This window comes from Rhineura floridana, chromosome 2 (genome assembly GCF_030035675.1).
Source record: "Rhineura floridana isolate rRhiFlo1 chromosome 2, rRhiFlo1.hap2, whole genome shotgun sequence".
Classification (NCBI taxonomy): domain Eukaryota; kingdom Metazoa; phylum Chordata; class Lepidosauria; order Squamata; family Rhineuridae; genus Rhineura; species Rhineura floridana.
Window position 1 is genome coordinate 85,163,841 of NC_084481.1, and position 23,778 is coordinate 85,187,618.

Sequence of the window (23,778 nt, forward strand, 5' to 3'; positions counted from 1 at the left end):
TTTATTATTATTATTATAAAGAAAAGAACCCTCCAATGTGAAGGCAACATTTCTAGTGAAACAAGGATTGTCACTGAATATTGTCATATCACTCATAATAGATTCTGGCTGTGAGGTTCATGCTTGCTCCTGAAGATTACTCTGAAAGACTATGATGATTTTTAAGATGGGTTTCTTTTTTAATTTGGGAAGCAGGGCTGATAAACATAGAGAGCTCCAGATGACCTGTTTATTCATCCTGATTTGCTTGCACAAAGCTTATGTGGTGGTTACACTGTGTCTGGTTTTTATTGAGCTTTCATTCTGATTTGTTTACAGGGCGGTTATATGACAATGAGCATTCACCCTGAATTCATCCCAGTTTGCTTGCAGAGTGTTTACATATCTTTCTCCTAATCATTTGTTCATCCCACAGTTTTCAGTGAAATATGTGCCATCACTTTCCAAACAGGAAAAATAGTGCATTTTTTCTGCTAGGGTGGCAGAACAGTTTAATTCACTTTAACTGTACAAATCTAAAGTTCTGATGTGCACTTGTGGAATCCCTTCCACAGAATCCTGACAGTCTGGACGCACCATCCTGTTGTAATAACCGCATAGGTGTTTGTGTGAGGGTTGTGGATCAAATTGTCACCTTTGAGATGTGGAATTGTCATAAAAAAGGCAAATGGGTTTGTAGGTGGATTTGCTAACCACTGTATTGTGGTTCAAATGAATGTGTTACTGGAGTCAAGGTGTTACTGGAGAAGTCAATGAAGTCAAGGTGTTACCGGAGAAAAGAAAGCCTACCAATTTAATACAAATTCTCAATAAAAATAAAAATAAAGTTGCAGTCCATGTTAAATGAACTTTCATTCAGATTTGAAACTGAGTAAATTTTTAAAAACTTGAAAGGTTAACTTTTCAGATTTCATTTTAAAACTAATGGATGTTTTTTAAAACCATATAAAAATAATTATTAAAAAACAAAACCTAAACCTAAAGTGTTCCTGGCAAGTTTTAAGAAAGCATTGTTCAGTTGCCAAATGTACCAAATTCAATCCCTCCTTAAATCCCTAAGGCCAACAGCATACACTCCTTTGCATACTGTATCTGCATGAAACCACCGCACTGGAATGGTGAGTAAAACATTGGAGAAGGAAATGACAGCTGCACAAGAACTCTTGGCATGGGGGATAAGCATGTTTTGACTAGGGTTGGTTAACATATTTCCACTAACTGGGGTTATTTCTTCTTCCATCAGTTAGCCAATAAAACAAGATCAGTAACAATTAATGTATCCCATTCTCTTCGTCCATGAAAGCCCCATGCATTAAGTTCAGTCCTGTAAAGCATTGCCAAGGCATCTGTATTAGATCAGAATACGAAATGCCAGAAACAAAAAAGGAAGGAAGATAACCCAGCCAAAAACCATTTTGGTAGGTTGGTGCAGGTTTAGAAGGGTGAGGAAGACTGAGGAGCATGGACAAAGAAAGCCCGTTGTCATGAAACGTGGCACGAGAATCTGTTCAATCAAACAGTTAGCACTGGACAGCTGCATCATAACAATGTTGATGTTCATGCTCCAAGAAATAAAATGAATGATTTGATTTAAAATTGGGAGAAGAGATAGACCTTGAGAAGAGCAACCATGTCAACACCAACCCTGCCTGCAGGCTCACTGAAACCTTGCCTCACTCCAGGGCTGGGTGTGTGTTTAAGTGATCTAGGCACAATTGTTGTGAGGAAGGGACTTCTGTTTTACCTGTTTGAACATCGGACTGCAGCTGGGAGACCCAAGGAAGAAGAGAGACCTCAGTGGGAGAACAATCCATATAGGGGTTGGCATGCCAAGAGGGTGGAGAATCCATGGATTTTAGTGATGTGCTTGAACCTGTCCTCAAATGTCTTGAAAGTTTACTTCCCCTACGAAATAAATTTCTGTTCGTTTTTCTCATTCCCAGGGCACTTTAGAATTTTTTTTTTTTTTTTTTTTTACTATCAGTGGTTTAGGACTGAGCTTACCTTATTCTTGTGAGGTGGTCAACAGCTAGTTCTGTGTGTGTGTGTTTTCTTTCCATTAAATATTTATCTATTGCTCTGTAGCCTCCCCAGCTGCCCATGCTTCCTGATCTGAAAAAGCCCTAAGAGGGGAGTGACCTCAAGATGTCTTCCCCCTCAGCTTTAATTGAAGTAGAAGAAGCTGGGAGGGGGGCTGGCTACCAAGCATCTGGGATTAGTCTATTTACTGATTTTGTTTTTAAAGTCCTTCCTTTTCCCTGAAAAAAAAACTTTCTACATTGGTGAGCTTAAAAGTATGTATTCAATAAACATTCCAAATTCATGGTCTATATCTGAATCAGAAAGAGGCACAATATAAAATTATGTATAGGTAGGTCTTATCCTAAGCACACATACTCAGAATTTGATTCCTCTTGATTAAATAGTGTTTCCTATCTAATGTGTGAGAGCCAGTGTAGTGTAGTGGTTAGAGTGTTGGACTACGACCTAGGAAACCAGGATTCGAATCCCCACACACCCATGAAGGTCGCTGGGTGACCTTGGGCCAGTCACTGCTTCTCAGCCTCAGAGGAAGGCAATGGTAAACTACCTCTGAATACTGCTTACCATGAAAACGCTATTCATAGGGTCGCCATAAGTCAGAATCGACTTGAAGGCAGTCCCTTTTCAAATGTGTGCATTAGGAATTAGGTTGCTGGACCATGGATAGCTTCTATCCAAGCAAGCTGCTCCAACAAAGGTTGAGATCAGACTGAGGCCTTTTAAGTCTCTCTTGTCTTCAGACAACCTCCTCTAGACTCCACTCCCCTGCACACCTTCAGAGGCTTAAAGGGCCAACCCTCTGGCCTGAAGACAGGCACTCGTCCTCCATTCCATAGCTTTCCTCCCGGTGCACTCCCTGCGCAACTGGACTGATGATGTGCATTGGGAGGCATCTGGTTCTTCAGGGGAAGGGGAAGGTGCCCATGAGGGTCCAGGCTCTTTCCGTTTAGGCCCTGGTGGTCTGGGAAGTTCCTCTGGGGACTTCTGCCCAACAGACTCAGGTGCACTGGTCTCCCTATGTTCAGCAGTCAGCTCTGAGCCCTGATCCTGACTCAGCTTCCCATGTGGTACCCCTGCAGCATCTGATTCTGTGTCCAGATCACTGTTAGATTCAGTGGTCATGACAGGATGCTAATTTTATGCATATGTAGTGGCAGTGGTTCTTGATTAGTTAATTTTGGGGAGAGTGTTACTTTTTTATAGTGAGAAATAAGCTGAGATTAGAATCCTTTGTGGTATCAGAAGCACAATTGTCTCAGCAAAATGTGTTTACTGGTTACCAACATTATTACTGCAAAGCACAAGACATCTAACTGTCTACTGTATAACAAAGAAAATGTAAAGAAAGCACTTTCAGTATCAGAAATGGAGGAATTATCTGGTTTCATATAACTCCAAATGGAAAACATAATTGTAATGACCTCCTGAAGAAATATGTCATTTTTCCTGGTTTTTAATGGACTTGCATATTTTGTTGTACACTGTCTAGATATTTTATGTGAGAGGCAGTCTGTAAATATTTTTATAAATAAATAAATAATCATATGTCATGTTCTCAGTTAGAGGGATATAATTTATGTTTCTTTATGTATGGTTTGTTACATTAACCAATGTTTTTTTTAAGGTGTTCTGTTCCCAACACTGCAATGGGACTTACTCCCAGGTGAGTGAGTGTAGGATCACAGCCTGAGTTCCAGTGGAGGCTGGTGGCTCCGATATCAGTCTAGCATTGAAATTGCTCTGGGTTTTCGTCCAAACTTTCAAGGAGCTGTCCAAGGTGCTGCCCCACTTGCTTCAGAGCCACCAGCCTCCAATGTTGAGTTCTTTACAAATAGAAAAAACAAAACATCTTGGCTCTGAAAAGTTCTTAAAATATCCACGGCCACTTTTGCATTTAGAGCCACAAAGAAGGATTGTGGAAAGCCAATCACCCTGAGAATGTTATTCCATGTGCTTCCATTACTACTGATGACCTGGTAGACCTTGCTGGGTTGTGGTGGAAACTGAAACTTGCTTGTTGAAGAAAATTAGTTCCTTCTCCTGTCCTTGGCAATGGTCACTCTCATCCTCCTTGCAACTCCGAGCCCTGTGATGTAGTCATGAATACACACTAGGGAGAGGCCGTGCAAGCCCTGGACTGGTGCATGGACCTCTTCCTATGTTGTGCGGAATGGATCTCCTGATAAGATGGTATCTGCAGGAGGCCCTCACCTGCAGAGCATAGCGATTGACTGGGTATATAAGGGGTAAGATGGTATTTCAAGTATCCTGGTCCCAAGCCGTATAGGGCTTTGTACACCAAAATCAGAACTTTGAACTTAGTCCAGTAGCAAATGGGCAGCCAGCAGAGTTCTTTCAGCAGAGGGGTGACATGTTGGTGATACCCTGCCCCAGTGTGCAGTTATGCCACCACATTTTGCACCAGCTGCAGCTTCCAGACCTCAAGGACAGTCCACATGGAGCGCATTACAGTTATCCAACCTGGGGGTTACCAGTGCATGGACAGCAGTGGTCAGACTATTCTGGTCCAGAAATGGCTGCAGCTGTCTTACCAGCTGAAGCTAGTAAAACGCACTCCTAGCCACTGAGGTCACCTGGGCCTCTAGTGGCAAAGATGGATCCAGGAGCACCCTCAGACTACGGACCTGCACTTTCAGAGGGAGTACGACCCCATCCAAAGCAGGCAACTGACCAATTATCAGAACTTGGGAACCACCAACCCACAGTGCCTCCGTCTTGCTAGGATTCAGATTCAGTTTATTGGCCCTCATCCAGCCCACTACCGAGTCCAGGCATCGGTCCAGGACTTGCACAGCCTCTCCCGATCCAGATATTACAGAGAAATAGAACTGGGAATCATCAGTGTACTGCTGACACCTCACCCCAAAATCTCCTGATGACTGCTTCCAAGGGCTTCATACGGATGTTAAACAGCATGGGGGACAGAAGGATACCATGGTCAATAGTACCATAATCCACGGAGAGATCAAGTAAGAATAATAGGGTCGCACTCCCCCTGAACTCCTTATAAAGGTCATCCATCAGGGTGACCAAGGCCAATTCAGTCCCGTAACCAGGCCTGAACCCAGACTGGAATGGGTCAAGATAATCTGTTTCATCCAAGAGTACTTGCAATTGTTGTGCCACAACTCTCTCAATCACCTTCCCTAAGAAGAGGGTATTTGCAACCTGGTGGTAGTTGTCTCAAACCAATGGGTCCAGGAGCAGTTGGATCACTGCCTCTTTCAGGATGGCTGGAACCACTCTCTCCTGCAACGACATGCTGACCACATCCTGGATCCACCTGGTCAACCAGCCTTGGCAAGCTTTAATAAACCAAGAAGGGCAAGGGTTGAGAGGACACATTGCTGGCTGCATCGTCACAAGTGCCTTGTCCAAGTCATCAGGCTACATTAACTGAAACCGATCCCAAGAAGTTGCAGCAGACATTGCACTGGGCACCTCACTGGGGACTACAGTAGATGTGAATGGGGCATCAAGATTGCTAAGGAGGTGAGCAACCTTACCCTCAAGTGCCTTGCAAACAATTCACAGTGGGCCTCTGAAGGGTGTAAAACTCCATTTCCTGGAGTTTATGTCAACAGACCCCTGACAATACGGAAAAGCTCCACCAGCAATGCAGGTGACTAGAGGCCAGATGAGTGCCACACCCCACTGTCTGCTGCTTCTGCTGCATATAGTTCCAGTCTACCCATTGATTGTTTGTGTGGCTTGGGCAGAGCTTGGAAGATTACTTTTTAAAAGTAATAAATTACAGTTACAGTTACATGGCCCAAATAGTAGTAATTACCATTACAATTACAATTGCTCTGAAAGTAACTGATTACTTTACTTTTCCGCCAAAGTAATCACTACAATTACATTTGTTACTTTAAACAAAAACGCCTACAAGGTGCTGGCCTTGGCTGCTGCACATCTAAGTAGCCTAAAACAACATTAAAAATAAACAAACACAAACAGAGGTAGTAGAATAATTATTTTTATTCATAAGATAGCAATGGTGGTCTCTCTGCTGGTAAGGGTGGTGGGGAGGGAGGCTGAGGCCACTACTCAGATCTTTGCATGCCAAACCAAGTGCAACCCCCCACTCAGCCAGCCACTATAATCTCTCTCTCTCAACCACCTCCCAGACCCTGCCCTGCCACCAACTAAGGGACACTCACTCAAGCAAACATTTTCCCCTGAGATGCAAAAAAGTTAAAATACTGCAAATGCAGCACAGTAGCCAGAGAGGGTGGTGGAGGCCACTTTGTGTGCCAAGTGCAAACACAGTATTCACACACACACACACACACACACACACACTGTCATCTTTCACCTCCACAGTTCTTTATCTCCATTCTGCTGCTGCCTCCTTCTCCTCTTTTATCCATGTTCTTGACCTCTGGATCCTTTTTCCCTCCACTCCATTCTTCACCATCACTATCCGTTTTTTTAAATAATTGTTTACTCCACTCCACCCCGTCTCACTCTCCGCCTCCTCCCTCGTCACCTCCTGCCCATCCACAGAGCATGAGGAAAGAGCAATGCTGCACAGAAGCCCAGTTTGAGGCACATGATTTTCACCCACAAATCAGAGGAGCAGAAGACTTCCCCTGCTCCCCCCCCAAGTAATGCCCAAAAGTAATTCTGGAAACGTTACAATTACTCCACAAAAGTAGTAAAATTACTCCTAGTTCTATTACAATCAGAATGTAAAGGAATTACCCACTCGTTACTCAAAAAAAGTAATGAATTACAAGTAATTCGTTACTTGTAACTAGTTACTTCCAAGCTCTGGGCTTAGGAGACAGCAGCTGTAGGTCCTGCTGCCAGGTTCTGTCCTCTCAAACAGTAGCACACAATAGTCAGTGCAGGGACAAGAGAGGTTTGTGGAGGAGGGTGGCTGTGACTATAGCAAGTGGTACAGTCTGTGACTGCTTTGGAGATCCACTTTTGGGTAGGAAGGTCTTTAGAATATAGTTGGCCCACCAGTTCTATTTCATCCTTAAAGGAGCTCTCCTGTTGCTAACCAGTGATTTACTTCTTGATAGAAATGTGGCCTCTGCATCCATAATATTTTTTTTTTAGGCATAGGATTAGATGAAATTATTTGGGCATCTGGAGATAAATATTTTTTTCTTAAAATAATAAATTCTTAATACTATTTGTTTCTCTCGTCAGATTAGATCTTTGTCTTCTAGCATAACAGGTGCTAAAATGTCTCAGTGCCAACATGTCACTGTGCCCGCTCACAGGGACTTTATTACACTTATGTTCACATGCTAACTTTATCTTTGTTTGACTTGTTTCCCTAACTCAGTGGACTGCATACACCTATCTTACACAGTAGTTAATAGGAAAGGCAGATGAGCAAGACCCGAAGCAACAACCTTCTGTTTTATCATCAAGTGGTATTCCTTAGAACAAGCACAGCCAATTCACAGGGAGCCAGATTTCATAGCATACAATATTTGCAAGCACAAACAGGATTTTTATAAAATAAGCTCCTAGCTGCAGAACAGATACACAAATCTTCTTGATCTATCACATGGTTCACTTGCAAATTTGTACACAGAAAACAAGCAGCCTCATGCAGCTCTCATAAGGGAGGAAGCTTCCCCCACTTTGTTTAAACTTTCCACTTTTGCTGTGAAATTGCATTTGTGACTGAGGAATAAACTCTTGAGTGTTGCAGCAGAAATGGATGTTGCATATTTAGTGGGTGCCTGTAAGCAATTTCTTTTCTTAATGGAGATCTGAATGCTCCTTTAATTTCTCCACAATTTATAAGGGCTTTTTTTCCCTACTGAAATTGCTTTTTATATGACACCTCTTCTACTGGACATGTTTCAAAGAAGTGATGGTGAAGGCAAGGCAAGCAAAGAGAGAAAAAGCCTATGCTATAAAGAAAAACAGTCGTGAGAATCAAGGAATCCCTCTCCAGTATTTACTGATGGGGACCAAAGGGTTAGATCCCATCTCTTCTTGATTTGATTCAAGCAATTGTTGCAGCGTAGGTGCTAGAGGATAAGAAATATAAAATAGGCATGGTGATTTATTTGGCTGGTTTCTCCTAGGGTAGCAATAGGCCAGTTGTCAAGTAGCACAGAAGTCTGTCAGGTAGTATGGAAAGATACATAATTTGCAGCAAAACTGGTTTAATTTTTCTCTAAAGGGCTTGGGAAAGTTGAAATGCATTTGTATCTGACAAGTTATTTATAGAGATGAATGCTTAACTATGGTTTCATCATACCTGATCATTTTCTATGTAATTCAAAAACTTGCATTTTTTTTTTAAACCAATAGAAGTTAATTCAAGAAATACATTGCCTTGGCTATTTTTGGTTTTGAAAAGGATTAAACTAATTTTTTAGCTCCAGAATTATTATTGTGCTGACATTGTGCAATGGCAGCTATTATGAGAGGCTTCTGGGGTGCAGCCCAAAAACTCAGATCACATAGGGCTGTATCCAAAATAGCACTAAGCGACAGTCCCATCAGCACAAGGATATCTGCTTATTTATTTATTTATTTATTTATTTATTTATTTATTTATTATTTCGATTTATATACCGCCCTTAGCAAAAATAGCTCTCAGGGCAGTGAACAAACAAAGTAAAATGCAATATATCATAATAAAAGACCACAAAAACATATACAAACAAACAACAACAAAAAAACACGACAAAAATGAAATACAGCACAAATTAAAGAAAATACAGATTAAAAGATTAGAAAGGTTAAGAAGATTAAAAGATTAAAATGCCTGGGAGCATAGAAAGGTCTTTACCTGGCGCCGAAAAGATAGGAGTGTAGGCACCAGGCGTACCTCTTCGGGGAGGCTGTTCCACAACTCAGGGGCCACCACAGAAAAGGCCCTAGATCTGGTGACCACCCTCCGGGCTTCCCGATGGGTTGGTACCCGGAGGAGGGCCTTAGATTCTGAACGAAGTGAACGGGTAGGTTCGTAGTGAGAGAGGTGTTCCACAAGGTATTGAGGTCCCACGCCGTGTAAGGCTTTATAGGTCAAAACCAGCACCTTGAATCTCGCCTGGAAGCAAATAGGAAGCCAGTGCAGACGCGCCAGAATAGGTGTTATATGCGAAGACCGACTGGTCCTCGTCAATAGTCTGGCAGCCGCGTTCTGCACCAGCTGAAGCTTCCGAACTGTCTTCAAGGGCAGCCCTATGTAGAGCGCATTACAGTAATCTAATCTTGAAGTTACCAGAGCATGAACAACGGAGGCGAGGTCGTCCCTGTCCAGATAGGGGCGTAGTTGGGCTACCAGACAAAGATGGTAAAATGCATTCTGTGCCACCGAGGCCACTTGGGCCTCGAGAGACAAGGAAGAGTCGAAAAGAACCCCCAAACTACGTACCTGTTCTTTCAGGGGGAGTGTAACCCCATCCAGAGCAGGGTGAACATCCGCCATCTGAGCAGAGAAGGCGCTCACCAACAGTGTCTCAGTCTTGTCTGGATTGAGTCTCAGTTTATTAGCTCTCATCCAGTCCATTATCACGGTCAGGCAACGGTTCAGCACATCAACAGACTCACCTGAAGAAGATGAAAAGGAGAAATAGAGCTTGTGCAATGGGACTCCCCCTTGCCTGTCCTGAAGTACTCCCCCAACCCTCCAGAGCAGATTTGGGGAGGGCATGAGGCATGCATGTGGAAGGGGGGGGAGGAGAGGGGGAAATCCCATTGTGAAAACAGAAATCTTTGCAGCGATGGATCATGTTAGTTGGATACCATCCACAGATTTTATTATCATAAAGTTGCTTCCAAAATTAGTTATTTTGGCATTTTTTCACATCTGTTCTGTAGAATATCCTTGGGGGCCAAGTACTAAAGGTCACTTCAAATGTACAACACTGCTCCCCATCATGTGCACATGGATGCAGCTATCCGTCATTTGTACAATTTACCAGGCTACATCTGCTCTTATTCCACTGTGCTTACTGGCATCACAATATATGTTTTCATGTACTTCCCAGTCCATGCTAACATTTGTCCATATGCACATGTACTTCAGTAAAATATCAATAGTGTAGTGGCAAACTCAGAAGTGCAGAGTCCCTTCATAATAGTCACAGCCACCCCCCTTCTAAGATTATACAACCTTCTAAAATTATAGAATAATCTGGCTGGGATTGAATACTGCTTTAGAAGACTCTTCTCAGCAGAACACTCTCCTCTCATATTGATTGACTCATAGGATGCTGGAGACATAGGAACACTTGCTGGAACATGGCTCCCAAAAAAGGTAAGGGTCTAAGACCCTCTGAGACCCTGGATGACCACATCCTTTTTCAAGATGGCATGAGAAAATAAGTAGGGCTTGCATGAGCATGAGCGAACTGCCCTTAGAGCGAGGATGCTCAAGGATCTCATTTGGTCTCCATTTGTAAGTAAATTGACCCGATTTACACTACCTGGACTAATACGAAGATCATAATGTAGTTAGCTTTCAGTTCTCATACCTCTATAAATTTTGTGATATAGTTCTTGGCTAAAAAAAGGGTACCAATATTTTAGGCAAAATACATCTTTCAAGTATTTTGAAAAAATGTGTATTTTATATAAATATGCATTAAAATAATGCAATCTTTCATGCCTTAAAATGAAATAGCAGATTGATGTAGAAACAGGACTGAATGGACTTTAAAAAACTGGAAAACCAGCAATAGAGTAATTGTCCATCCCTATTTAGACCCAACGGCTTCATAGAATCAGTGAATAGTAGAGTTGGAAGGGGCCTATAAGGCCATCAAGTCCAACCCCCTGTTCAATGCAGAAATCCAAATCAAAGCATTCCTGACAGATGGCTGTCCAACTGCCTCTTGAATGCCTCCAGTGTCAGAGGTAATTGGTTCCATTGTCGTATGTCTCTAATAGGAAGTTTTTCCTGGTGTTCAGGTGAAATCTGTCTTCCTGCAACTTGAGCCCATTATTCCATGTCCTGCACTCTGGGATGATCGAGAAGAGATCCCGGCCCTCCTCTGTGTGACAACCTTTCATGCATTTGAAGAGTGCTATCATATTTCCCCCGAGGCTTCTCTTCTCCAGGCTAAACATGCCCAGCTCTTTCAGTCTCTCCTCACAGGGCTTTGTTTCCAGTCCCCTGATCATCCTTGTTGCCCTCCTCTGAACCTGTTCCAGTTTGTCTGCATCCTTCTTGAAGTGCGGAGACCAGAACTGGATGCAGTATTCATGATGAGGCCTACCCAGTGCTGAATAGAGGGGAACTAATACTTCACACAATTTGGAAGCTATACTTCTCTTAATGCAGCCTAATATAGCATTTGCCTTTTTTGCAGCCACATTGCACTGTTGGCTCATATTCAGATTGTGATCAATGACAATTCCAAGATCCTTCTCACATGTCGTATTGCTGAGCCAAGTACCCCCCATCTTATAACTGCATTTGGTTTCTTTTTCCTAAGTGTAGAACTTTGCATTTATCCCTGTTGAATTTCATTCTGTTGTTTTCAGCCCAATACTCCAGCCTATCAAGGTCCATTGGAATTTTGTTTCTGTCTTCCATAGTATTAGCTGTGCTCCCCAATTTTGTATTATCAGCAAATTTGATAAGCATGCTCTGTACCTCCTCATCCAAGTCATTAATAAAAATGTTGAAGAGCACTGGGCCCAGGACCGAGCCCTGTGGTACTCCACTCATTACTTCCACCCAGTTTGAGAAGGAACCATTGATAAGCACTCTTTGAGTATGATTCTGGAGCCAACTGTGGATCCACCTGATAGTTGTTCCATCCAGTCCACATTTAGCTAGCTTGCTAATCAGAATATCATGGGGCACTTTGTCAAAAGCTTTGCCAAAGTCGAGATATATTATGTTGACAACATTCCCACAGTCTACAAGGGAGTTTACCTGATCAAAAAGTGAGATAAGATTAGTTTGGCAGGATTTGTTCTTCATAAATCTATGTTGGCTCCTAGTAATCACTGTATTGTTTTCAAGGTGCTTACAGATTGACTGCTTTATCATCTGCTCCAGAACTTTTCCAGGGATTGATGTTAGGCTGACTGGTCTGTAGATCCCCAGTTCATCCTTTTTGCCCTTTTTGAAGATAGGGACAACATTAGCTCTCCTCTAGTCATCCGGCACTTCACCGGTCCTCCATGATTTCACAAAGATAACAGAGAGCAGTTTTGAGAGTTCTTCAGCCAGTTCCTTCAATACTCTAGGATGCAGTTTATCAGGCCATGGAGATTTGAACTCATTCAAAGTGATTAGGTATTGCTTGACCATTTGCCTATCAATCTCAAGCTCCAACCCTGCCCCTTCTACTTCATGTTTCCTGGGAGGGTCATAGACCCTTTTTTGGGAGAAGACTGAGCCAAAGTAGGAAATGAGCACTTCTGCCTTTTCTTTGTCATCTGTTATCCTGTACACGCCCTATAGGAGTTCACTGAACATAACAAGTGTGCTGTTGTATGGATTGTCAATTGTGCTTCTGCACATGTGGTCCTTAGCAGATTTATGCCAACAGTGCTTTACTCATGAAGAATAGAGGAGTCAAATTAATCAATTGTACAGTGTTAAGAAAGGAACCTCTATTCTATTAGCAAAGCAATTAGGTAGCACAGATTGGGCGGGATATATTTTCCCAGCCCGTTTTCTGAGGGGTTGAACTAGCACTATCATGTTTATATAGGTGCTTAGTTACTATGAGTCATTTCTTGCTCTGCTACCATCATTGCAGTTTTGTCATATGCTCTGAAAGTCTTTGGTTTTTTACTGATCTATCCAAGAAAGCTGAGCTTGGACATTAAAAACAGAGTGATGGTTCTTCTGTAATTTTGACTTTTAGTATGATACATTTTCTTCTTTTTCCCCACCCGATTCCTGGCTTTTTAAAAAAATGATGCAGACAAGAGTACGATTATTACTCAAGTAACCAAAAAGAGCTAGTTCCCAGCCACTGCAATTGAAAACAAGTTTTACAGCTCATTAATTGTGAGATTATGAGCCACAATTCATTAAAATTCTGTTCTGCTGACTGCAGTTGTAAACACCTTCTGAGAAGTTTATCACCCTTTCCATAGGACAGAGCTTTCTGTCAGTGGATACGTTTCTCTTCTGCTCCATACTGATATAAGGGAACCAGGGGGAATGTTATGGTAAAAAAACCTTATCTTTTCACTGCAATGGGAATATAAAGAATTGTATTGGCTGTGAAGCATAATAGATATTCATTAGGCTTTGCTATACTTGTTCCTTCAAACCAGTGTATTTATTAAGCCTCACATTGCATTAATTTGGTAGGCTTGGTCCTCTTCTTAGCAGGAACTGTAGGCATTTTGTGATGAATGTATGAAGCAGAGTTTATGGAACAATCATTTGTCTTGATTTGCAGATTCAATGGACAGAGCATTGTGTTTAGGATATTCTCAGATCCTCTTTGTCCTGTTCTGGTTCTATTGAAGAGCCTAGACATAAGGCAGATTGGTTGTTGCAGCACCATGGAGAGCTCTTAGTGAGCAATGTGCTCTGCTGGGATGAGAAGTGAAGCCCTTTGAGCCTCTGCTAGTCCTTGCCTCCTTTTTGGGTCCCTTAAAGGTGCTTCTGCTGTATTCCATAGCCTCCTGCCTGCTGCACTCCCTGTGCTGTTGGATTGGCGAGGTACCATGGAGGGCACTCAGGCCCAGGAGGGTCTGACATCACCATACTTCACAACCACTCTCAGAAATTTGGGAAAGAGAGACATGGAGACACTGGGCTTTCTTCTAGCCAGAGGCTCCTGATGATTACTCTTTTTATGTGGTCAGAGCTACCATGCAGTACATTTCAAGTACCTATGGTAGTTAGAATCTAAACATCAATTTTCCAAGCTATTTTTCTGATTTTGCATTTGCATGCTCTATGCAGGTAATGACCCTTATTCCCATCTTTCCCAAGTATATTAGATCTCTTGAGTAAATGTAATTTCATCCTTTACTGAGCAACTTCACCTCAGGCCTCAACTGGGATTTATTAGGTTAGGTGAGTAGAAGTTGCCCTCCTTCTCACTTCTATCATGGCCAACTTAAACTACAATTCCCAGGATTCTTCAGGCAGAACCATGGCTGTTTAAAGTGGAATGATACTGCTTTAAATGTGTAGTGCAGATGGAGTATCATTCAGAGAAGGCAAGTGAACAGGCACCAATGGGGCCAGGGTGCTCCAGGGTCTGGCAGTACCTTATTGTTTAGCTCTTACTGTTTAGTTTTTTTTTATGTTTTTTGATGTTTTGATGTTTTATATGTTTTTGCTTTGTACGTTGCTCAGAGTAGCTGGTTAATCCAGCCAGATGGGCGACTAATAAATCGAATAAATGAAAGGCCCCTGTTCAGGTATGGGCTTTGGCCTGTGCCTGACAATGTCAAATGCTGGCACCAGACCTGTTCAGAGTTCTTGTACCAGTAATATGGCAATTTCCACTGACCCCTGAAGACACCTTGACATCGAACACTTAGGGAATAATGATGCAAAAACATGTTATTGCTGTATCAGGTCCCTAGACGTGTATGCAAAGCTTCAGTGGTGGTTTTCAAACAGTTTTGATATTTCATGAGACTTTTATTACTGCCAATATTTGTATCAAATATTTATTTTATTATTTGCGTTATTTTTATTAGATTTATATCCCGCCCTTCCTCCCAGTAGGATCCCAGGGTGACAATACTCATCTCTGGGTTGCTGTCTTTTGTTAGAGCAACATTTCCCCTTCTGCTTTTATTTGCCTGCCTGGTAGTTGCAAGTGGTATTATGTCTCTACTACGTCTGAACAAACATTTCCTGTAGAGTCACACACCAGAGTGTAACTTTAACTGAATGAAAATAAGTCCAAGGGACATGCCCCCATGGGAGAATGTATGAATTTTATTTGAAATTTAGCCACTGCATTGCACTGATTGCCTTTTCATGTTTTTAACAGCACACTTTGTGATGCTTTCATCACTTCTGTTCATTAATATTCACGGGGCTTGGAAGGAATTTCATTTGCTAACAGGTCCTGGGTACTTAATTTGGTGTACTTGCTCAGGTACTCACAAGGTGTGGTCAGGCATTAGAGAATATAGCAACAACAATCCCAGAAGAGGGTTGTTTTTGGCTGGGAAAGCAGTAATTGTCACTAGTGATGTTTCTTCAACACATTAAGGATTGGTAAGTATTAGTACCCAAACAAGCAAAACGGCACCCTAGCTATAAGATGGCAGTAGCACCTACACAGAGAACCCTTTGAGGCTTCTTTATTTATGTAAAAATGATTCAGAATGTTCATCTCTGAATAACAAAACAATAAACATTTCCTTGGAAACACTGATTCATTCCTGTTAATGAGCCCTGGGCCTGACAAGAGTTTTGTGTAAATAATAAATAATCAGACCATGCGTAGACTCAATGGAGACTGGTCCATGAGGGTGAATGGGGCACTGCCCTACCAGGCTGAGGCTGCACCCAGCCAGTTCTCTTCTGTCACCTCCTTACTTAGTGACATTCAACTAGCCAAGAGAATGGCACTTGTCTATCAGCCTCCTCCTTAGTCATTCCCAATCATGTCTTTGTGGACCTCAGCAGGCACAGCTATCCCCTTCCCTTAAAGATACAGGATGCTGTTCATGGGCAGAGGTCATATATGCCCATAAAGAAGCGGGGGGGGGGGAGGAAGAGTCACAGTGATAGGGAAGGTGAGAATGACAGGCCTGGTCAATGGAATCAACATTTGCTGGAGGCTCTTCCATTAGGACAGCCTTCCTAAACCTTGTGCCCTCCAGATAATTTGGACTACAACCCACACCAACCCCATCCAGCATGGCCAATGGTCAGGGATAATGGGAGTTAGTCTAAAACATCTGGAAAGTATCGGGTTGGAGAAGGCAGTACTATGGATACAAGTGGAAGTGGTCTTCTTGTAGTTTTCCTTTCCTTCTATGAGGAACGGGGTTGTTAGAGCCAGGGTTATAATTATTAGGGTTTGGTATATATTGCAGTGGAGTACAGAAATGAGTAGTCTGGTAAGACTAGTAGTTGACAGAGTAAAGAAACTTAAGGTTTACTGCTACTGGGAAATAAAGCCATTCTGAGTACAGGCATATATGTGAGTCATAACTCACACACACTAAGAAGAAAAAGGAAGTAAGGAAGTAAAGCCTGAGAAAAACAATCTGCATATCAACAAGTGGTTTTTAAAGAAGGAATCAGTGAGGGAAGAATAGGTTGCCTGTCACCCCTCACTGGTTCAGATTTCTTGTTACAAGTGTTGGTGCTTTATTCCCAACAATAAATGTACCAGACAGTTTAAGACCTGATTTGAGATGGATGTGGACGTTCTAGAGAAAAGTGGAAAATGTTTCCTACATGTTTCCCATTGCCTTAGTGTTCCATTTTTGATAGGAATTACATATCCTCCAGATACATCATGGGGGCCATCTTGAAAATTCATATAAAACATAGCACCACATCCACTTAGACTCTTGAAGCTACATTTGACTAGTTCACTGGAGGCCTTGGAGGCAAGAGGTAACATGTTCCATGCCGGAATCCGTGACTGTCTGTCCCCATCAAGAGTACAGCCTCAACCTTCTGGATTAGATGTATGTTGTTCACTCAGCTCACTGATGTACTATATTCCAGCCCGATATGCAACCCATTTTGAGTGCTGCAATAATGTATCCTGGGTTGGGGGAAGTGTCTCCACTGACTTCCCCTTCTGGCAAAACAGCTCCTTTCTGGCTTCATTCACATGTTCCAGAATAACAGTGAAGCATTCCAGCAGCTGGAAATGTTGAGCATCAAGCCCTACGTTTGTATAGAGATGGAGTGCCATGTAGGCAAAGGCACATGTCACATCATGATAGCAATTCCCATGCTGACCTCTTGTCCAAAAAATGCAGACATGGTATCACATCCTGTGAAAATGTGAAAGGGAGGGCCAGGGATTTCTCCCAAACCAGGTCTTCGTATATAGCACTAATGTGATGATATGTAATGGTCTTACCTGTACCAAATGCAATCCAAATATTTGCATCTTGGCACAGGGCGATCTGGTGATGGAACTTGCCAATGAGGACCACCACTACATCTGTGTCAACAGTGTCTGCACACCAAACAGTACAGCCATTCAGAAGGGCATCCTGTAAGTGGATGAGCAGCCGTGTCTGCTTCCTCATGATTACATGGCGCCATGGGTTGATTGGTTGCTTGAAGAACTGCTGTAGCACCACACGTGATGATGATTTCCTTGTCTTTGGGGCAATCCACAGTGGCAATCTGGTTGAAAAGGAATGCAAAAAGTTCCTGTTTGTTGGGGAGGGTCATGTAAGAAGTTGGCCCAGTTTCCAGGGAGCTTGTTCTTACCTGTAACACCATTTTCTTGCTTTTCTGTAGTGGATTCTTTGATGCCACTGGGGATGCATGCATCCCATATTATACAGTGTCAACTCTTTTGGAGTTTTCTAGTTGTTTTATGATGTGTGGAACAAATACCTGATCAGCATACTCATCAAATGTCACAATGTTCATAGCGGGGAGCAAGTGCACAACAGCTCCATCAAGAAGCTTCACATCAGTGGAATCAGGAGGATTATTCTGGGTGTCCATGGTCAGAATGTTCAGCAGATCAGATTTCTTTCCTAAGTACAATTTTCCACCATCAGATAGTGAAGGGGGAAACGGATGGTTCTCATGGCTGAAGATTATACTAATATCACTTACCCTGTGCTGCATCACAATGTACAGGTGACAGAACAGAGAAACATCTCTCTTGAGTAAGGAGATCTTTCCTGCTTGTTTTGTCTTGGCTTCTGGCCATGGACAACTTAAGAATAATAGAATTGTAGAGTTGGAAGGGGCCTATAAGGACATCAAGTCCAACTCGCCTGCTCATTGCAGGAATCCAAATTAAAGCATACCTGACAGGTGTCTCTCCAGCTTCTGTAGGTGTCTCTCCAGCTGTCTCTTGAAGGCCTCCAGTGTTGGACAGCCCACTACCTGCCTAGGTAATTGGCTCCATCGTCATATAATAATAATAATAATAATAATAATAATAAATTTTATTTCTAGGCCACCTATCTGGCCGCACAAGCGGCCACTCTAGGCGGCGTACAAGATCAAGTAAACTACAACATACAAACTACATAAAAGCCCAAGAACTGCAATATAAAACGAAACCGAACCCACCCATAGCTAAAACCAATAAAATTAGGCTACCCCAGGGATCTTGTAGGCCTGCCTGAATAGCCAGGTTTTCAAGGCTTGGCGAAAACTTGGCAGGGAGGGGGCATGGCGAAGATCATAAGGCAGAGAGTTCCAGAGGGTGGGGGCCATGATTGAAAATGCCCTCTCTCTGGTCCGCACCAGTCTAGCTGTTTTGACTGGTGGGACCGAGAGAAGGTCTTGAGTGGCTGATCTAGTCGGGCGGCATATTTGTTGATGCTGGAGGCGTTCCTTCAGATAAGCTGGGCCCAGACCGTATAGGGCTTTAAAGGTTAGTACCAACACCTTGAATTGGGCCCGGTAAACAACTGGTAACCAGTGTAGATCTTGTAACACCGGAGTGATGTGATCGCGGCGACGGCTGTTCGTAATCAAACGTGCCGCCGCATTCTGTACCAGCTGTAGTTTCCGGACCGTTTTCAAGGGTAACCCAACGTAGAGCACATTACAGTAGTCTAAGCGAGAGGAGACCAGGGCATGTACTACCCGTGGGAGAAGATGGACAGGCAGATAGGGTCGCAGCCTCTGTATTAGATGTAATTGAAACCAAGCTGCCCGGCTCACTGCCAAAACCTGAGCCTCCATGGACAGCTGGGAATCAAGGATGACCCCGAGGCTGCGGACCTGGTCCTTCAGCGGCAGTTTTACCCCATTGAGCACCAGGTCTAAAGCTCCTAATCTTTTCCTGTCTCCCATGAGCAGTACCTCGGTCTTGTCAGGGTTTAGCTTCAGCCTATTTCCTCCCATCCATTCACTTACTGACTCCAGGCACTTGGAAATGGTCTCCACAGCCAACTCTGGCGAGGACTTAAACGAGAGATAGAGCTGGGTGTCATCCGCATATTGGTGGCACCGCAGCCCAAATCTCCTGATGATCGCTCCCAGCGGCTTTACATAGATGTTGAATAGCATGGGGGCGAGGATAGAACCCTGTGGTACACCACAATTGAGAGGCCAAGGGTCCGAGACCTTATCCCCCAGTGCCACCCTTTGAAGTCTGTCTGAGAGATAGGAACGGAACCACCATAGAACAGTGCCCCCTATTCCCATTCTCTCCAGACGATCTAAAAGGATACCGTGGTCAACGGTATCGAAAGCCGCTGAGAGATCCAGGAGGACGAGGAATGCATGTTCTCCTTTATCCAACGCCCTCCTTAAATCATCCACCATTGCGACCAAAGCTGTTTCAGTTCCATGACCAGTCCTGAAGCCAGACTGGAATGGATCCAGATACTGCTCTGACAGGAAGTTTTTCCTGATGTTCATTTGAAACCTGGCTTCCGCTACTTGAGCCCATTATTCCGTGTCCTGCACTCTGGGACGATCGAGAAGAGATCCTGGCCCTTCTCTGTGTAGCAACCTTTTATGTACTTGAAGAGTGCTATCATATCTCTCCTCAGTCTTCTCTTCTCCAGGCTAAACATGCCCTGTTATTTCAGTCTCTCCTCATAGGGCTTTGTTTCTAGTCCCCTGAGCCTGTTCCAGTTTGTCTGAATCCTTAAAGTACGGTGTCCAGAACTGGATACAGTACTCAATATGAGGCCTTACCATTGCCAAATAGAGGGGAACCAATACTTCATGCAATTTGGAAACTATAATTCTGTGAATGCCTTTTTTGCCACCACATCACACTTTTGGGTCATATTCAGCTTCTGATCAACAACAATCCCAGGATCTTTCTTGCATGTAGTATTGCTGAGCCAAGTATCCCTCATCTTATAACTGGGCATTTGGTTTCTTTTTTCTAGGTGTAGCAGTCTGCACTTATCCCTGTTAAATTTCATTCTGTTGTTTTCAGCCCAGTGCTCCAGCCTATCAAGATCCCTTTGAATTTTGTTTCTGGCTTCCATGGTATTAGCTATCCCTCCCAATTTTGTATCATCTGCAAATTTGATAGGCATACCCTGCACCTCCTCATCCAAGTCATTAATAAAAATGTTGAAGAGCACTGGGCCCAGGACTGAGCCCTGCGGTATCCACTTATTACCTCTCCCCAGTTTGAGAAGGAACTATTGATAAGCACTCTTTGAGTATTCTTTGATTCATGAGCCAATTGTGGGCATTCTTCTTAATTGGCACATGAATGGGGCACTTGTCATACTGATCCTTTCCTAGACTATGCACTGTTCACACCATGTTCACCACAGATTCATTCAAAATATTCCATGTGTCTAGGGCCAATAACTCATCACTGTTATGCATGAAGGAGTTTCCAAGCTCATTCATGTCCTGTCTTAGACTCAAAGCATGTTCCTTAAACCTTCTTTTTCTTTTGGGAGGTAGTTGTCTTCAAACTCCTTCAGTAACCTTACTTGTTCAGGCCCTGAGATCATCCATTTCCTGGACGCTGAAGGATTCTTGGTCAGTCCAATTGCACCCCCAGAACCCTTGACCCCTTCATTGTTAAAGGATGAGTTCTCATAATAATTGATCTGCTCATTTTATTTTTGACTAAATAATCATCTGCTGCTTTTCTTAATGGTATAGTTGTATTCCGTGACCCAGAAAATGTATATTTAGACACGAAGATTGTGATCCTAAGTAACTTAGAAGCCAAGTTATACAGGTTTTTACCTGAATTTTCAAGATGGCCACCATGATGTATCTAGAGGAAGTGGTTCCTATAAAAAATGGAAAGCCATGGCAATGGGTAGCATGCAGGAAAAAATTGGTGCTTTTGCCTGGAACATTCACATCTATTTGCTAAGCTGCCTGACTAATACATGCGATGACTTGACTGCCTCTAAAGAGAAGAGAGGAAAAGATGAAGAATCAGGCCGAAGGTAGTAACCTTTTGTTTCCCAATTGTTATGCAGACACTATTTCCATTGCTCTACATAGGTAACAATTTATGGCTCTCATGTTTCTTTAATTTAGGATTGTAACAAAAGGAAGGAAGGAAAGAAGGAAGGAAGGAAGGAAGGAAGGAAGGAAGGAAGGAAGGAAGGAAGGAAGGAAGATTGTTCTAAGTAAGGAGGCTCTCATTTTGTGCATGTCCTTTTGCTTTAACACCAAAGTTGACACTGGAAATGATAGTGTCTGTTTAAGCATCTGGCTTTTAAAGTCAATTGTGCCTTTAACACTTATCAACCAAAGTTAATTGCTAGATAATGATGGCCTCGGAAGGCTCAGAGGTGAGAAGAGGCTCCTTAAAACAATCTCCAGGGTAAAATAAAATAGTAACTAAATGTTACAAAGCACAAACATTGAACCAAAGGTAATGACAGAGATGGCGGGTTAATCCTAACTTATAGAGCAGTTCACCTTGGTGAGATATACAAAGCTGTCAACCAAGTCTGAAAACACACGCACAAGAAAAAAACAGCAACTGTTTTTTAGGGCACTGAAGGCATGATTTGTGTTTTGGAGAAGGCTGGCCTGCTGCAGATGGAGTGAAGTACCTGAGGGGTTGGATCAACTGCAGAACACATTGCCACTATTCTAAACTGGCCAAACTGGGTTTTAGACACATTCAGACAACATTTTTTTAAAAAAACATAAAACAATGCTTCAGAACAGGGCAATGTAGCCATAGCCTTGATCTTATACTGTTTTATCATGTTTGTATTTGCCACCCCACCACTTATTCCAAGTAAGTGATATGCCTATGTTTTCTGTCTCTAACAAAGGCATGTTTCTTGGAGGCTACTGACTACAGAATATGTTTATTGTCCAGAGAATGCACAAAATTCAACTGAGATATGCATATTCCCCAAGGCCTGGAAATTATGTATATTGACTGGAAAATGTGCACAATTCCCTCTTCATGGACAGATTATGTGCAGTGTCCATGAAGCCTAGTGAATGCACAACAGCTAGTTGTTATACACATTAACCAATCAAATTACATCACCCCAACACAAATGCACACACACACACACACACACACACACACACAAATACACAAACACACACACACGTTCACAAGCCTTCTAAAGTTTGTTAGGCAGAGAGGCTCAAAGTAAACTACATAGCTAAGTAAAGATTTGAACCCTGGTTTCTTCTCCTAGCTCAGCATGTTTTCCAACTACACCACAATGTCTGCCAGTGTGATCTTATGGAAATATTAAGAGAACATTTTAAGAAATGTACTATAAAAAAAAATAGTTAAAAGATGTGCTTAAAATTGGCCATCTGGAGTGACTTCTTGTCTCAAGAACAATGTACTGTAATCCCAGACAGTGATTCTCAAACGGTGCGCTGCGGCACACTGGTGCGCCTCAAGAGGTGACTAGGTGTGCCGCAAACATGATGAAAGTATATTTTAAAAATGCGAAGAAACCGACTTCCGGGAAGGGTGACTTAGCCTGTGCCTGCTTTTGAGACGGGCTCCTGCCTCAAAAGAAGCTTATTCAGATATATCAGTCAGATTTTTTTTTTTTTTGACTGATTAAACTTCTCCCGGGTAGGGAGAAACGAAGAGATTAACCTCAAAGCCTATTTTTTTTTTTTTCAATAATTTTTATTCAGATTTTCATAAAACATACAAGACAAAATCATAAAACATTCAAAGACAAAAAACAAAATCAAAAATAGTTAAACAAAAAGAAAAAAAGAAAAAAAAAAACAAAAATAAAAAATAAAGAGTAAAATATTGACTTCCCATTTGTCAAAGATCAAATCAGTTATAAGTCTATAATATATAACAATCCTGTCTCTTAAGTCATATTATAAAATCACTTTCCTCCAGTAGTTATCTTACTTAATCATCAAATCTCATAAACATTACTTTATTCTTTCCACAAAAAGTCAAAGAGAGGTTTCAATTCTTTAAGAAATATATCTATCAATTTTTTTTTCCAGATAAGCATATCGATTAATCCATCTCATTACTAATTATGATAATCTTATTGTCATAACCATAGTCAAAATAAACATTTCAATTAATCCATCACATCAGAATCTGTTAGGTTCAATAATTTCAGTAGCCATTGTTCTATTATCTCTATTAGTTCCATTTTCCATCTTCCATCTTCAGTAGTCTTGTTAAGTCCAGTAATTTCAATATCCAATCTTCCATTATCAGTATTCCATAATAATCTTGCTGTCAAAGCCATAGTCATATAGTAAGAGTCTGATGGGGATTACCTCTATCCCAAATATTTTCTTGCCATCCATTCTGAATAGGTTGCTGAAATACTGCTGTAAAATCATATCTCTGTTCTTTTTTTCAAAATACACTGGGTCATCTCTTAAAAGTTTTTCCATTGTCACATGGCTGCAGTTAATTCCATAGATTTTCTCTATATTGGGCTCCATCACATCATTCCAGTCCAGAAGATTATCCATGCCATTGATAACTTTATCTCTAGAATCTTCATTCATTTCTTCAGAGATAACATTGAGTTCCAAACAATAGATTTTATTTCTAAAGTCCATAGACTCCAAATCTTGTTCCTGTTCCACGTTGGTTCCAATCTCCGGGATCTCCTCTCTCACAGGGACCCCTATTCCAGTCTCCAGGGTCACCTCTCTCACAGGGACCCCTGTTCCAATCTCCGGGGTCTCCTCTC